Source organism: Haliotis rufescens, unplaced genomic scaffold (genome assembly GCF_023055435.1).
Source record: "Haliotis rufescens isolate VD_foot unplaced genomic scaffold, xgHalRufe1.0.p SCAF_11, whole genome shotgun sequence".
Taxonomy (NCBI): Eukaryota; Metazoa; Mollusca; class Gastropoda; order Lepetellida; family Haliotidae; genus Haliotis; species Haliotis rufescens.
In genome coordinates, this window is record NW_025963791.1 from 21,030,000 (window position 1) to 21,048,431 (window position 18,432).

At 39.4% G+C, this 18,432-nt stretch overlaps 1 protein-coding gene across 1 annotated transcript in view; it reads right to left on the reverse strand.

The window, feature by feature from the left end:
• Nucleotides 1-18,432, reverse strand: part of LOC124137231 (cadherin EGF LAG seven-pass G-type receptor 1-like) — a 137,861-nt gene that overhangs the window by 87,956 nt on the left and 31,473 nt on the right. The gene's annotated exons all lie outside the window — the stretch shown is intronic.

Sequence of the window (18,432 nt, forward strand, 5' to 3'; positions counted from 1 at the left end):
AGATTTCTGCCAATATATCTACATCCATCAATCATGTGTATGTATATCTCAGTATTAATCCAAATAGAGAGCATCCTGATGAACGAGTTGATCGAAACAAAGCAGAAATGCCAATATATCAGTTACCAAGGCATACAACAGAGCCATCAGGGCACCAACACAAATAAGACAGCCACCAAGGCAACAACACAGCCACCAACTCAACAATGGCAACAACACAGTCACCAAGGCAGCAATGCAAATATATCAGTCAACGAGGCAGGTATGCACACAAGACAGCAACCAAGGCAACAATGCCAACAACACAGTCACAAAGGCGCCAACACAAACAAGACAGACACCGAGGCAGCAATGCAAACATGTCAGTCAAAAAGGCAGCAACGCAAACAACACAGCCACCAAGGCACCAACACAAACAAGACACCCACCAAGGCATCAATGCAAATATATCAGGCAACAAGGAAGCAATGAAAACAACACAGTCACAAAGGCACCAACACAAACAAGACAGCCACCAAGGCACCAATGCAAATATATCAGTCAACAAGGCATCAATGCAAATACATCAGTCAACAAGACAGCAATGTAAATATATCAGCCAACAAGACAGCAATGTAAATATATCAGGCAACAAGGAAGCAATGAAAACAACACAGTCACAAAGGTACCAACACAAACAAGACACCCACCAAGACAGCAATGTAAATATATCAGTCAACAAGGCAGCAATGCAAATATATCAGCCAACAAGGCAGCAATGCAACTATATCACCCAACAAGGTAAGAATACAAACACAGCCTCCAAGGCACCAGCACAAACAACAAATCCACCAAAGCAGCAATAAAAACCATAGAGCCACCGAGGCAGCAGTGCAAATATGACAGTCACCAAGGCATCAATACAAGCTTAACATTTGTACATGAGTAATGAGTGTGTACAACCCGGTGCATCATTGTCTTCTTGAATGCACCTAAGATGACACAGCGTGTGTATGATAGAACACTTGGAGCACACAGTCTCAACTGGTTGACGTTACATCACGAGCATCTGGGCTCTCTCCAGCGATGTATCAATCTACCGCTGTCGTCATCAAATGACTATGGATAGCTTCTTAACGCACTGGAGGAGAGAGACTGATGAGCCTGTCAGTGTCTATTACAGAGACTACAAACATGTCATTTCAAAAAAGATTTTCAATTAAGAACTGATTGAATGATAACAGTTTTGTTTCTTTTATCACAAAATGTATTGCGATTCAGTGATACTGTTGTTTGTCAGAATTATATTTCCAGGCAGCGCTTTGAGACATGCGATGGGTTTTTCCTTTGAAAGAGTCAGACACATCTTTTACCCACAACACATTATTTTCAGGACATCCAGTATACACATAGAACGATACTTTTTACTAATTCTGAGGACAAATTATTTTTCCTGAATTTTCGGGAACAGATTCTTTTTTTCCAAATCCAAGGCAAGTTATACTTGTTACATTGAAAGTAAACACATACTGGAGAAATAACTGTACAATGTTGATTCCAGAGGTAGAATCATCGAGACGAACTATACCTCGTTATTGTTGATATGTTTTCTCAATAAATTTGCAAAATGACCTAAAGTTTTACTTGTTTAAAATGGACCTTTAGAATGGCCATTAAAGTCCTGGTTCAGAATCAACTTGAACAACAACAGCGTGACGTCCTGATAATGGTTTAACAAATCAGAAACCTCTTGGAAAGAAGTCCCCATATTATGTACCGCCAGCGCTTTGAATAAAGTACTTCCGTGCGGCTACACACACATTTTCCTTTCTCACAAATACATCTGACTCCACATTTGGTCCTGGGAGATGCGCTGTTTCGCATTACGCCTTTATCAAGCAGAGGCTTCAATTACACATCAAAGCCGGAGCCTGGTATCAGTGTTACCATATTGTTTTATCCCCACAACCAGAGAATAACATATCAAACTGTCGACCTCATACTGACGCCTCTTAGGCTGTACTCAATGGCTCTTGCATCCATTTGGTATGACATATTACAAAGGTTAAATGCAGAACTGGGCAGTACTCTGTGGATTGTACTAAGAAGTACTTTGGTCCCTGATGTGTCTCGCCCGAGACATAAATAGATGAAACACGTAACTTTTCTCAAGGGTAAATGCATAATGACAGACCATTTACTGGTCGATTCAAAAACGCTTTTGATTCAGGATATTATGTAGTAAGATTCTGGGTAAAAAAACATACGTTGTGATATTTTCAACGTGGTATGGTACAAAGTGCTAAAGAAAGATATCTTGTCGGGGTTACAACCATAGACTACAATTAGTCGTGACAGACTGAACTGAAGCGGTCAAAAATAAATATTTGTTTAAGCAACAATGGCTTTTCGTCTGGGGTCGTTCGAACTAAAACAGATCACATTACAAAATTGATGAAGATTGAACATACCAATCCAAATGCAATTATCCAGAATAACAAGATTCTCATTAACAAGGGTCCCATATTAAGACAATGGCATTAATACATTCCTAGCGTGAGGTTGTATCTTTAGCGCTTGTTAGGCACGAAGTTACAAATTTACAGTGGTGAAAATTGTACAATGGAGTATGTTGCCATGTAAGGAATAGAATAGAATAGAACCTGGGCGTTCGATGCTTTCACAACTGGGCTACCCGTCTCTCCTCGTATCCTAGCTACATATATAGTCAGTACTTATAGAAACGAGGTAAAACACTTTTCATGTTTTCTCATTGTATGGTTCAAAAACTAAATTGAAAAGAACCTAAAGGAAAATGTAACAGCGCTGAATCTGTAATTGGAAAATATATCCTGAACAATTTACTACAGCTCGTTCCACAGTTTCGTTCCGGTAAATGGATTCATTTTTTAGCAATCCCATATACCCACATGAAGTGGGACTACATTCTTTTAAGCGAATATTGGATACATATAGATTATCAATAGTTTTCATTTTTTTAAAATTGCATGGCCACTTACTTCAGCGCGTTTTCGAACATAAAACGCAATCAATACCGAATAAAATCCGTCGTCACTCCAGGAGGCCTTACTCTTGGACGTTAACAATACCTTGTAAAAATGGTCTGTTGAAGCCAGATGAACAATGACTTTTTGTCCCGGCCAAATAGCAGTAGGAATCTAGAAAAAAATATAACGCAACAATGGCTTTTACCTCAGCTGCACCCACGTAATTGGGGGCATGTTGCAAAAAAAAATTTAAAGTATCCCCAGACCAAATGTCAGGAATCCAATTCATTTGAGAACGCATGAAGCTTTAATCAGGCCGAAACCCAATTTGAGTCAAATATCAGAAAATAATATTACCCTTTGTCACTTACGTGAATGTAACGGTTTTTAGTTTGTATGAGGGTAGGGATTACTTGTAATCTCGGCAATTACCAGTACGAAACATGAAGTTGTGCGTAACATGGATGTCACGGCCCGCGAGAAGGGATTGATCTCAGCGTAAAGTAAATACAGACCTATGATCGCTCACTATTGAAGAGTACTGGCTACTCCATTGGTCGCGATGCTAGTGAAGGAAATGCTCTGGTGAAAGCATTGCTGACAATCTCATATTTGGAAGTAATAAAGGGAAATTGATCGGAAGAAAGTCATTGAAAGAAAAGGAAATTTGGACCACATACCAGAATCAATCCCCACCGCCTTTCTAAGAAACAATCCTTGGGAACTGTTCTCTGGACGTGTATAGTGTAGACGATGTTTTTAAGATGTCCCGTTCTCATTGGTACCTACTCCGCCCTACTGCTTGTGATGGGTCCGTCACAAAGAGATCATGGTGCTACACTTGTGTGAGAGTTACTTAATATTTAAAGTCACATCGGCATTATTTCAGCCATATCGTGACTATAAAATGCCATACCTAACTATGCTACACTTAGGGGGTGTATTGTAACAGTAGGGGGCAAGCGTACCACTATGGGGAACTATGTTTACCTTATTTCACCTGAATTATACAAGCCGTAAACTGTGACGGAATACCGGTGTTTTCGTTTATACTAGACATTGGAAAATGTGCTAGTCTATGAGAACACATATTTTTATTTGTTACATGATTGTAGTCTTGTATCTTCAGGTAATGAAGCTTGCAGATATATTACAATGTATTAGGTGTGTGTGTGTGTGTGTGTGTGTGTGTGTGTGTGTGTGTGTGTGTGTGTGTGTGTGTGTGTGTGTGTGTGTGTGTGTGTGTGTGTGTGTGTAAAAACAGTATGTTAAGAATTTCCATCAAACAGTTATATTACAATATGTTTAGAATTCCCATCAAATAGTTTTATTACAATATGTTAGGTAGCTAATCAAACAGTTATATTACAATATGTTTAGGATGCCATTCAAACGGTTATATTACAATATGTTCAGAATGACAATCAAATAATTTTATTACAATATGTTTGGGATGCCATTCAAACAGTTATATTACAATATGTTTAGAATTCCCATCAAATAATTTTATTGCAAAATGTTAAGGATGCCAATAAAACAGTTATACCACAATATGTCCCTGCATCCACACATTTCCTGTTTCTTTTCAGATTCGTAGGTACACAACAAATATTCAACTGTTAACATTATACTGACGTCTCTGTGATGCTTCTGATGTTCAACATATGCATGTATGTACGTATGTATGTATATAACAGTATGTTTAGAATTCCCATTAAACAGTTATATTACAATATGTTTAGAATTCCCATCAGATAATTTTATTACAATATGTTTAGGATGTTAATCAAACAGTTATGTTACAATATGTTTAGGATGCCAATGAAACAGTTATGTTACAATATGTTAAGAATGCCAATCAAACAGTTATGTTACAATATGTTAAGGATACCAATCAACCAATTATATCACAATATGTCCCTGCATACACACACTTCTTTTCTTTTTTTCAGATCCGTACTAGGTACACAACAAATATTCAACTGTTAACATTATACTGACGTCTCTGTGATGCGTATGATGTTTTACATATGGCGTACTTTAAAGGGAAGCCGAAGAATGGGATCATGATGCCACCGAATAAGTCTCATCGACTCCAGCTAGACCATTATCAAATGAAACAACTGTCATATTTTGTAAAATTTACCAAATATAATTTCATAAAGGTTATCATTACAAGATCCTCTTAAATTGTGACAGAACTGATAGCATGTCTGTTTCTATGCCAAACAGAACAAAGTCAATACGCCAGCGCCTATATTTCTAATGTACTGGCATGTTGTGTCCTGTATCAAGTAGCTGACTAAAAACGTCTTCAATTATAACAACATATCGTTTTATGGTTCAAAGATTTACAGAGAAACAACTGATATTGAGCTGTGCATATATACCGAAAGGCTCTCAGTGGTGCCTATCGATTTCATCGATTGATCTCTGAAGCTGGCAAATATCTTTGTGCATGCATGGTCGACTGAACAAAGACTTAGATTGATCGGGACCTTGTTCCCCATTCTCCCCCTGGTCTCCTTACTCCGCCCATCATCGCTTCCTCATCACAGACTCACTCTGCATCAACGTCGTGACGGGGTCAGCTATCAGTGACCAACAGCCAACAACAAATAACGCATTCCTTCTGCCGTTATCCACGTAGGCACCACAGACAGCGTCTTCCCTCTTTCTGGAAGAATCGTCTTCATCTGCCCCCCGTTTGCTTATCAACCTATTCACCCACATGATATGGTTATAACTGCTCTGAAAGGGACGTAAAACTGTATTTCCCTACGTCAGTTGAAAACTGTTGACATATGCTCCTTGCGATTAATACAGCTTGTTTCGAGACAGGCATACACGACACATTGCCACCCAGAAAAGCTGCATATGCACAACCGTCAAATTGGAGCTACAAGGGTGAATACGTCTGATAATTGTATTGGAATGTTCTTGTCAACGTGCGTTCTGTAATAATATGAGGTCTTCAAGTAATTCCAATTTTTTCAATCTCTAACCATAAATCATGACCCACAAAAGCAAATTTTGATAATTGAACCCAACATAAAAAATGATAAAGAACTGAACTGCGTTAATAATTTCATTCCAAATGCAGCCATCTGGATTAACAAGATTCAGATTAACAGGCGTGTTCTATCAGGGACATCCTAAACTCAGAACATCGCTGTACAGCATGTCACTATCGTCATTTCATCCCCTCATCCGTCTTCTCTTGGCATTCCTGTGATTCTTTCAGCACTATCTCCGATCTAATATTGATCTCATCGAATTGTTCCTGTGTAGCACTTCAGCCTCCTTCCTGTCTGTTCAGCATATCGGTTTCAGCGACTTGTTCAGCATTGCCTTCAGCTCGTTTCAGCTTCCAACTATTTCTCCATCATATGTTCCATCACAATTTCTAATCTTGGTGTTCATGGCTTTTATTAAAGTATTTCTTACGTTTCCAGGGACACAAGTGGCTTTGTCGACTGTGGCGTTGCATTTCCATGCGGGTAGTAACGTCCTTTAGTTCTGCAAGAGTCCAAACCTCTTGAGTTCGAATCCCAGATTAATCCTCATTATCGGTCTGTCAGTCCCATACCCATGCTCTTTGGTTTCATAAAAGGGGTGAACGTCTTCTACCTGCGTCCCTTTAGTCTTCCATCCCACGTTAAGCTCACACGCCGTCATGTAACTGAAATTCTGTTCAAAGTGGCATTACCCAAACTCACTCACTCAATGCCATCGTGCTTCAGCAAATACTCCACCACCATCCCAAGAACCCCTCTTCACGTCGGCTCCTCCTTCCTGCTCCAACGTCCTGGACGCTACACTGAGACATGTAGCCGTCTTCACACATTCCTTCCTAATGTCACATTCATTTACCAATATTGTAGCTCTACTCATAGTTTACCCCTAATGAGTACTGCAATTTATAGATGCTCGTGCAATTTACAACGTTTGAAATAGATTGTTCGGAGAGGAAGCTTTCCTGTTATAAGCATTGCCCGTGCCAAGCCGAGAGCCAGTGAGTGGATTATGGCCGTAAAATGAATATAAAATCAGCCGGAGGCTTTCATCAGATTGGTGAAGTAATATGACTACTATGTGTAGACAGTGCAGGAGACATATTGATGTGGTTCAATGTGCTTATAGCTGAGGAGCAACTGATTTCACAGGGTTGCAGTATAAGCTTTATTTACTGTTCTAGATTTCATATTGATGTGAAGGCACTGAAGAATAAAAAGAAATGGTCCAGCTCCCTGCTCAATGTTACTGCATACCCAAACAAAAAGGAAAACGATAAAATGGTTCTACTTTCATAAAAGTCAAAGAAGCGTGAAATTATTATTCAGGGGGCACTTCCCCAAAAAGCCATCATGACAAGTCATTCATATTTATGTGATCGTATGATGCCTACATCTATGAGTTTCCAGAATCAGTGATAGTGATATCTATAAAACATTCAAACAATGCTTGCTGAATCAGTGATAGTGAATGTTTGAAAAGCACTTGGCACATTGTCTGATATGAGACGTTGTTTAATAGAACGTGCAGCAACCTTGAAAAGAATATGTCAAAAATAATTTGGAGTGGTACTGGTTACTGATCAAGAGCTGATATCGGTCATAAATATGAAGCATATTTCAAAATGAATTTTCAAAAACCAAAGGTTCTTCTCACTTCTTCTAACCGAACGGTTTAATGGTTAAAGCCCCGGCTTGTCATGCTGAAGATGATTCACATGCGTACAATGTGACAAGCCATGTCTAAGTGTACCCGCCGTTATGATTCTGCGATATTGGTAAACATTGGGGAAACTAAAAGCGACAAAACCCTTTCCCTATTCTTAAGAAATGCCTGCCAACTGCCGATTTTACGACTCCGACTATAAAATGAGCATGTGTGTATGAATCACTATCGAATAGTGATGATACCAGGTGTTTGCGAAAAGGAGAACGTATCCTGCCCCACCGGTGACACCCGTCAAAAACACATGCAAAGGCGAGGCAAGTATTCACAGGAAAAAGACACAGTACAGTTACTTATTTCCCAGGGGTCGGATCCACAAAGCGTGTGTAGCGTAAGTCACTGCTATACAAAACAGTTGTGATGGTCGTAGCGCTACGAACGCTTTGTAGATCTGCCCCATGCGTCTCACCTCCACGGGTAACAGTTCCTCAGTTATCACATATCGTACGGTTTCATTTGTTCCTAGGTTTGCCCTACAATATACAGCCTCGATAGAGAGCCCTTCATGTCCGCGTCATAACAAAAGACGTTAAAAGATGCTAATTGTTGTTACACTGTCTGGCATTAAGGGGATAAAACAAAGACTGGTCGGCATGTGAAACTGGGCTAGCATTACAAAACCGGCATTAGCCCGGACTAGTACATGCACGTCAATTTATCAGTGAAATGATCAAACCATAATTCAACCTCAGTGTAGGAGGAGAGAACATAAAGGTTAACAAACAAGGAACCTGATGGAGCCTCGGCCTGAAGGCTGTCGCTCTGGTACACCGACATCGAGGACTTCATCAACTCTCAAGATGTGAATTTTCATTAAAGCTAACAAACAATGTAATAGACACGTGGTCCATGTGAAACCACAGAAACAAATCAAAGAGAAAGAAAAACATGTTTGCATGATGTTCAACTCTCTAGAGTTCGTGTGCTAACCCGAAAGAAGTGTCACAGTGTGCGTAGAGAAATATCTTTAACGACAACCAACGCCATTCCAAAGAAATATCACGCCAAGAAGTCGAATATTTCTAATGACATGATTTTAGTAGTGTCGTGTGACCACTTCATGTATGAATAAGTACTGAAAGAAATAACATTAATTGAGTTTATTATGTAATGCGTTGCCATCAATAGCCTCCCTCGTTTAGAGCCTCATCTCAAAAGCGACACACTACACCAAGGGGAAATTCCCGATGTGACCAAACAGGGAAACACTTCACAAGCAATGACATAATGTTCTTGCAGGTGGCCTGGAGCGACCACAATATCTGACCAGTGTGGGGAAAGCAATCCATTTGAGAAGAAGACAAACCTCAACGGAGACCTACGGGGATACATGGAGACAATGCTTCTCCTAAATGCCGTTACGTTGAACTCGGATTTGCCGTGTTTTATTCACTTTTGGTGAAAATGGAATATCGACTTTCGCCAAAAAAAAGGAATCGAATTACCCGTATTGCCTAGTTCGAGTTAAGCGTGCTGTTTATTCACGCACGTTGGGGAGCGCTGGGCTAATGCGTTCTTTGTGATGAACATCATGTTTCTTTGCTGTTTCTATAGACAGCTCAGCCAGCTAAAAACTCAGTGTTATCCTAGTCAACTTTGTTCAGCTGTGAAATCTCACGTTGAACGATTTTGTTATCACATTTTGTGTATTCAGTGCATTTTCTGTCTTTCTCTCTTTGTTTTTGTTCCCATTACAGAACAACGTAATGGATCTACAGTTGTTGGTGCTTTGTCGCTGCTCATAGGTGTGCTGTGGTGGATAATATTGACAGTTTTGGATCTTAATTGTTCAAACATACTTTGGGTCAAGTTAGGCCATGTAAGTAGTAGTGGTTTGATAATTTTATAAGTGCACTTATATGTTGTGAGGGTAATAGCGTGTGAAATGTTACAGACGCACGCGGATCATACTCGCACTTAGATAGTCTTCGATATATGTGTATACTCCCAAGGGAGCTGAGAATGAAAAAATCGAGTGCACACTGATCCGTTGACTGGAGTACTGATAATGCAGCGCTTTGAACATACACATTGTATGAAGTTATGCGTTTTAAAAGGGGACAACTACTACCACTACAACTATTATTTTCTGATGGAGGAATGCTTTGTCAATAAAGTTTCTAAATTCAATATTTGATTTCAAATGCCCTCATTTGCTGAATTGCACGTCCGTTTGTTTACACATATTTCTCCAACCCTGCAGAGCGAGGTCTTGTTGCCTATCGAGACTACTACCAATAGTTCAGGGGCGCTCTTCTGTCATAGACTGAGTCATGTCTATATTTGCGCTGCACATTCCTATTAAAGGCAGACAGGGACTATTTTTTAATTATGTTTCAATGTATCAATTCTATCAGACATCTCTGCCAGGACCGCCCTATTAGGCGACCTGCTTCCCCCGCAAAAACCTCGGCAATACATGTCATAATTTGGAATCTTTAAATTTCCCTGGAACTCAGAGACACAAATAGAAAATCCTGAATCCCTTTAATGTCACATCTCCCACACAGTATCGGATTAATATCTGCAGAAATTACAAAGAAATTATTCGAACTGAATTACCTGAGATTTTTTGAATATATAAATACTTAATCTCTTCACGAATACCAGGTGTCATCACTGATTCTTAGTCATCCATTCATATCATTTTCACCGCTATTTGGCCTTTTACGCCCAATGGTATCTGTTTTGGCAGTTAATCAAGACTGAATATTATCCGGCGCTGACGTTTTATATTAAGTTCTACAAGATAAAAATTCGAGAGGAATATTGAAAACTCAAAACGCATATCAAAATGACCATGATTGCATATCTGTATGCAAACTAGATCATTTTGATATCGTGGAAGGCGTACACGTTCAACAATTAGAAATTGTTGACCATATTGCTCAGCCAATCTCACAATCAATATAGGCGGCTTGTCAACCGTAAGGGAATAAATCAAAATATTATCTGAATTTACAATATATTCATCCTTTGGATACAATACACAATACATACCAGGTATTAAAGTATTGATGCTGTCAGAAATGTCTGCTGCTGGGGTACAGTAAGCTACAGAAGTACATGTTATAATTATTATACATAAAAATATGCCTCTCAGTCGCTATTTTATATGTATAAAGACTGAGAACCAGCTTGTCTGTCGAATAACAAATCGTAAACTTTGAGTGTGTATAGTCCTGTAGTTTGGTCTGGTGGGAGTAGCTCCCATTTCTGGCAGAAATTCTGCAAATTCCAATACATGACAATATAATGACTGGTACATTGTGGGACAAGTAAAATAACTACTGTGATTATATGGGAGGGGGCACCATAATGGAAATAGTCGCAGGAAGCATGACAATTTGTATTATACACGGTGTATTACACTTGTCTCACAAAGTTAGGATCCAAACCTGTGTTAAAGGATATCAGTTGTCAGCAAGAATATACATGGCAAATAGGCTCAAGGTATTACACATTGTAGTGTACACGGAATAACATTCTTGAAATGATGCGTCTCGGTTTAATTCTCGGTCGAATCATTTTAGTTTTTAATATAATATGGCTCGCATAAATATTTTCCAAGAGTTCCAGTATTTTGAAGGCGCTTGGAAGAAAAATATCTATTCTCCGCACGCCGGTTCTTCCCCCGCAGATTTTTTTCTCATCGCAATCGATCAGTTACTTATTATCGTTGGCTTGGCACATTTGATTCGTGACGTCGGTGATGTTTGTAGACATAGTCAAAAGTAATTTATCAAAAATATTTTTTCTTTATGTTTAATCATACAAATGTCTCGCAAAACAGTCCAATTATTGATGAGACCATTATAGAAATAATCCCAAGGATCGAGGACGGTGATAAGTTTACATAATACATGATCAGTTCAACAGGACTGACGTTACATTTTCGGGGCATTCACAAATAATTTATGGGACCATCATTATCAGCTATCCGGCTGCCAAAATGATATAACAGCGATGGCGGCCTGTAAAAAAACCAGACAATCAAGTGATGAATCAGAAATACATTCATATGATAGCGCATTTACTTATCTTGTTGAAACTAAAAACGATATGTTAATTTTGAATTACATCTTGTGTGAACAAGAGAAGGGATTCTACTGTCAGAATTATGTTCGTTTTGCAACAGCAGCAGGGAGAAGTTTTAATGTCTCGGCCCAGAGATTTCTTTTGTAGTTGACCTGTGAACATCCGGGTTAAGATAGGTCTTCAGAGGCGACTAGCGGGATCGCGGGGTCAGGCTCGCTGACTTGGTTGATGCATGTCATCGTATCCCATTTCTGTGGATCGATGCACATGATGTCGCTCACTAGATTGTCTGGTCGAGACTTGATTATTTACAGACCGCCGTCATGTAGCAGAGTGTGGCTTTAAACAACAAACAAACATAATTTTTTGGAGTCGACACGAACTAAGACAAACCAACCCATTCTTGTCAGGAACAACGTCGAATGTCACTGGCCTTGTTCGTAAAAAGTGGAATCTTATTCCCCAATCCCACCCCCCTAAAAAGAGCAAAATAAATTAACAAAATCACAGAAAACTTATATCATTTGCACTCTAATGACCAAGGAACGAAGGGTGGCCTAAAGGGTAACAACACTGTCTTGACACACTGAAATCCTGAATGAAATCCAAAACAAACTGAACGAAAGCCCATTCATGATCTTCTCTAATGACCAAGGAACGAAGGGTGGCCTAAAGGGTAACAACAATGTCTTGACACACTGAAATCCTGAATGAAATCCAAAACAAACTGAACGAAAGCCCATTCATGATCTTCTCTAATGACCAAGGAACGAAGGGTGGCCTAAAGGGTAACAACAATGTCTTGACACACTGAAATCCTGAATGAAATCCAGAACAAACTGAACGAAAGCCCATTCATGATCTTCTCTAATGACCAAGGAACGAAGGGTGGCCTAAAGGGTAACAACAATGTCTTGACACACTGAAATCCTGAATGAAATCCAGAACAAACTGAACGAAAGCCCATTCATGATCTTCTCAGTCGTGATGTGCGAAAGGCGGCGTAAAACTTTAATTCACTCACTAGTATTGACAGTCAATTTTGGCTGTCTTTTTATCATAATATCCAACTGATTATGTTTGTCCGTGCCTATGTTACACCGAGTAAAGATAAATAAATGTTGCGAATATGCAACTTAGTGCCAATAGAATTGATTAATAAATCAGTTTTCCACTCAAACATGATCCGAAATAGCACCCAACTTAGGATATGATCTCTATGGGCACTAGAAATACAATTTGTTAATTAAATTTGTTTCTTTTGATGCGATGTTTTTCCTTTTTATCAAACATTCTAGTGAGCATGTTCTATAAACAGACTATTTGTTTTTCTCTCATCCGTACAGTCCAACCAGCCAATCACGCACACACCGGTGTCACCACAGTGTATCAGTGCTGTTGACACAATGGAGACTGCTTATTGGCTGAACGCTCCCATGACGTCATAGGCTCATTTTACATGCAGACATAATATTTTCCTGACGACTAATTCGGCTCCAGAAGAAACCTGCAGCACAACCTCAGTTGTCACTGGATATTTGCATGTTGTTTCCAGCACGGTGTGTTGGTGTTATTTTCGATCTTATTACGCCCGTCTCCCCCTCCGAGCACTGGAATATCTGTCGCCAAATAAGCTGTAGCCGTCAAAGCATGGCCTTTAGGCATGGGACATTGAGACGTTGGAAGAGGTTTCAAATGGTTATTTCGCCAGAAGAACCGTATACCGAATCTCCATGTGTAATTACGGCATCTAAATTTAAAGTTAATGGTTTATTAACTAGCGAGGTGTCATGTCATATAATTTTCTGGGAATGTCGTGATGTGAGGCTCGTTGGGAAGATTTGTTGGAGATACAACGTGCATGTGGTTGTTTGAATTTGAATGAAGAATACCAAAGTGGATGAAGGCACATATATCTATCAATCATATTGTACTGTTTTCTTCTCGTATCCATACGACACGCCACTTATGTAGGAAGAGTGAGTGAGTATGGTTTTACATCGCTTTTAGCAATATTCCAGAAATATCACGGTGAGGGACAACAGAAATGGGCCTGCCTCATTACTCCCATGCAGAGAGTCGAACCCGGGTCTTCGGCGTACGAGCGAACGCTTTAACCACTAGGCTACCTGACCGCCCAATATAGAAAACTGGTTTTAGTTGCAATGTAGATATGACATCTATCTAAAAATCCTAAATTGTATGTATGGTCCGTTCGACATTCACACATCCATATTCCATCATGCATATAAGGCATCCACAATGCCAGGAAGACATCAACAAAGATCCACCCTGCAAGTCACAAACATCCACACTGCATGAGACCCGTGGATATCCGGGGTAGAATAGGTCTTCAGCAACCCATACTTGTCGTAAAAGGCGACTATGCTTGTCGTAAGAGGCAACTAACGGGATCGGGTGGTCAGGCTCGCTGACTTGGTTGATGCATGTCATCGTATCCCATTTGCGTGGATCGATGCTCATGATGTCAATCACTGGACTGTCTGGTCCAGACTTGATTATTTCCAGACCGCCTTCATATAGGTGGAATACTGCGGAGTTCGGCGTTTAACAACAAACAAACAAACAAACAAACAAGACACTGCATGACAAGTACACACACACATACATACATACATACATACATACATACATACATACATACATACATACATACATTTCAAGCGCCAGTCTGTATTTAGTGCGATGATTTGGATACACTGATGCAGTGTCATTAGGGTCAAAGGGATATATAAAAATTTGCCTGAATCAACCTTGCTATGACTGCCAGTTAGCAGCAGACGAGCACCTCCCATCCTCCATAAAACTATCATAAACCAGAAAATACATGATCCGCTTGGCAAAATAAAGGTTTAAAATAATTGAACACGCGGTGATTTGTCATTTGAATCCTAACCCAGAAGTGATCAACAAGTTTCCTATCACAATTCCCGCTCTGCTCTAACGTGTTTGTCAAAAGGTCCAAAATGGCTTCGTAAAGTCCATACTATTCTTGGTGCTGTCTTTCAAACAACTCTGACCATATTAGATTAAACGACGGACATCCAGGAAGTGTCACGTCTGACGTAATTGGGAAAGATATCCCGAGAAACAACTCCCCTGCGCGCTTCCTTTGTTGTCATAACTGAGAACCCAACAATGACGTGACGCGCCGTTGCTAATCCCGGGATTACAACAGAGAAGGGTATTAATATCAACCAGATTACATATGCATTAGGAACTATGACACAAGCAGATGCCAGCCAGAGAGGACATCGATCTCAATCAGCGCTAAGGACACGGCAGGGGTCCTCTACTGCAGAAGCTTAAACCAGACAGCGAAGAATGGCCCGTGTCCATCACAAGAAAACAATCTCCTGCTAAGTAAAAAAGGAAGCGCTGAGTATTTAAATAACCCAAGTGAATGGATGACATATATTGCTCAGATGACATGCAATGGAACTGCATAGAATATCCTCTAAAACACTTCCTTTAATCGACAGCTTTGGACCATCCCAAGAAGGTTTCCAATTTGTCAATATTTTCAAGCGGAGTTGCAAATTTAGAGGTCTAACAACAGCATCACAATCTAATATTATTATAAGAACGAACGGTATTGACTGATCTCTAAAATGGTATCGTAAAAAGTAGTTACCGTTTAGTAGCTCCCACAGGCATTATTTATCTAACTGGAAATAGATGCTGTGACATGGAAAATGAGATGAAGGAACTGGCTGATCAATTGCCCGGATGTCGCCTTCAAACGCTGCACGTAACGCTGGCCACGATTCAAGCCCTTGGGGCAGCCGGCAATGGTTCTGAACTCGCACAGTCTTACCCGATTTATGAGATTACGATAATGACGACGTCAGTTGATTGAGACTGTTTGATTAAACGTCAAAGCTCCAAGCGTAGTGTCCACTTGTAGGCAAGTTTGAGACGTTGACGACAACGGAACACCTCTTCAGCAAAATGTCACATTCATCACGCAACTCTCTACACACTACCTCCCTTTCGCCCAGAATGCTGATAACACACTTCAAACTGTACATTGCTTGAGTTGCATCATATTGTAGTCAATTGAAGATAGAAGTAATGAAATAATCTTGTCGACTCAGTTTGGTTTAACGCTGCATACGCAGCATACGTGGATTCAGGAAACTGATTATTATATAATACATCCGAGAAAACGTCGATTATCATATAATACATCCGAGAAAACGTCGATTATCATATAATACATCCGAGAAAACGTCGAGTATCATATAATACATCCGAGAAAACGTCGATTATCATATAGTACACCAGAGAAAACGTCGATAAGCATATAATACATCAGAGAAAACGTCGATTATCATATAGTACATCAGAGAAAACGTCGATTATCATATAATACATCAGAGAAAACGTCGATTATCATATAGTACATCAGAGAAAACGTCGATTATCATATAATACATCAGAGAAAACGCCGATTACCGTATAATACATCTGAGAAGACGTCGATTATCATATAATACATCAGAGAAAACGTCGATTATCATATAATACATCTGAGAAGACGTCGATTATCATATAATACATCAGAGAAAACGTCGATTATCATATAATACATCCGAGAAAACGTCGATTATCATATAATACATCCGAGAAAACGTCGAGTATCATATAATACATCAGAGAAAACGTCGATTACCATATCATACATCTGAGAAGACGTCGATTATCATATAATACATCAGAGAAAACGTCGATTATCATATAATACATCAGAGAAAACGTCGATTACTATATCATACATCTGAGAAGACGTCGATTATCATATAATACAACAGAGAAAACGTCGATTATCATATAATACATCAGCAAAAGATTCGAGTAGCTTAATTTTATGCATGTAGTAATGGAAAACTGCTATATCTTATTTCACAGACACCACTTGTATTGGCTTCATATATTTCATTTGTGCATTTAGTATGTTTATGTTTAGCACTATCTACATATAATCTGATATATAACCAGCTGTTGTAAAGTTATTACCTGGAGAGGTATTTACATAAGCAAGTTTTGCTTGTTTACCGATCCAGATTTCTTTTGAAATAAAAATATGTTTAAACCATAATACATCAGAGAAGAAGTCGATTATCACATAATACATCAGAGAAAACGTCGCATGCTCCCCGTAAGAACTAGTTCATGGGTATGTCATTTGCACAGCCTTATCAACCAAACGGGTAAATTGTATTGGTAGATTGTTTTGTATGGCGGAAGTGAAGCGAATACCAATTAACATGAACATCACTTTGAAGTGACGTGGCCTATATTTACATATTCAGCTCGCGGTTTTTCACAGTCAATTGATCAAATTTTATAGCTGTTGTAAACTGTAGGGAACAGTTACGAGCACAATAATGACCATTTATGTTCTGATTCTGGCGAGAACCAGGATGCCCATGCAAATGCCGTGAACTCAAGGGCATATGGTTGTTTGGACGCCAGCAGTCCGAGTGGTAGTAGCCATAGTACAAGTAATAGCAGCAGTAGTACCAGCAATAATGGATAGAAATGGCGACATTATGTATTACCTCTGGGACGGGAGCTTCTATGTCAAATATACAAGCATAACGAGAAGAAATCGCCTGATAAAACACGTGTTCAGCATATAAATTGGGGACAAATATACCACTTCTTTTTCTCTTAACGTAATTTCAATATTGATTACTTCCTGAAGTAGGTATTAAATTGTTCAAATCCCGGATAATGGTTCTGTGCTATTTGTTTAATCATCTGTGTCAGTTTTGACCATCCAATCTACTAGCAGAGAACTGTACTATTGAACGTATATTAAGTAGAAAGTCGGAACTAATTTGTTACATGGAGTGGAACATGTAAAAACACAAAATGATAGACAATGGAAGTTGGAATTTATTGGCGCAGAAAATGGCAATATGAATTGATTTACCGATTGACTTGTCATGCTAGTCTCACATGACAAAGAGTAAATGAACTCAAGGGAGACACACATGGTATCCATCTCGAAATTTTCGATTGTTTAAATGATTTTCCCTGAAAGCATCCACACAAAGCGATGAACTGATTCGTCATATTTCCCCCACTTCACAATCAATAGGCTCTCCAAGTCGTATTGGAAAGGTTTCCACGATGGCTATGTTGGCATTGATTTCCCTTATTCAAACTCTAGACTGGAGGGGAAGCTGCCTAGAAAACAAATATTGTTCATCAAGCCCTTATTCGGACAGCCACAGTGCCGAGTTCGGATCCTGTGCCAGTTTTTTCTATACCAGAAGAACTTCCGGTATCCCGTCATTCCATTTCCGGTTTGGAGAGGAGCGTAGTTAAACAAACATGCGTGAATAAATAGGCACTAGTATTCATTAAGGGCGTTTTGAACTGCCGTTTGCATTGGATGATAGGATTTGAAAGGCGATGGAGGAGCAACGATGGCCTTTTGGCAAATCATGTAGCTGTGTCAGATCCTTTTCTGACAGACTTGTCATTACGTTTTGTTGTATTAGACGCAAAATAACCTAAATCTGCCGTGTCCCGAAGCCTAATCAGTTTATGTCAAAAGGAGGCAATATTAACATGAAGGGGTAGACGGAGGAAAAACCGACTTTCGGGGGAAGGGAAATTATTTCAGTTAACA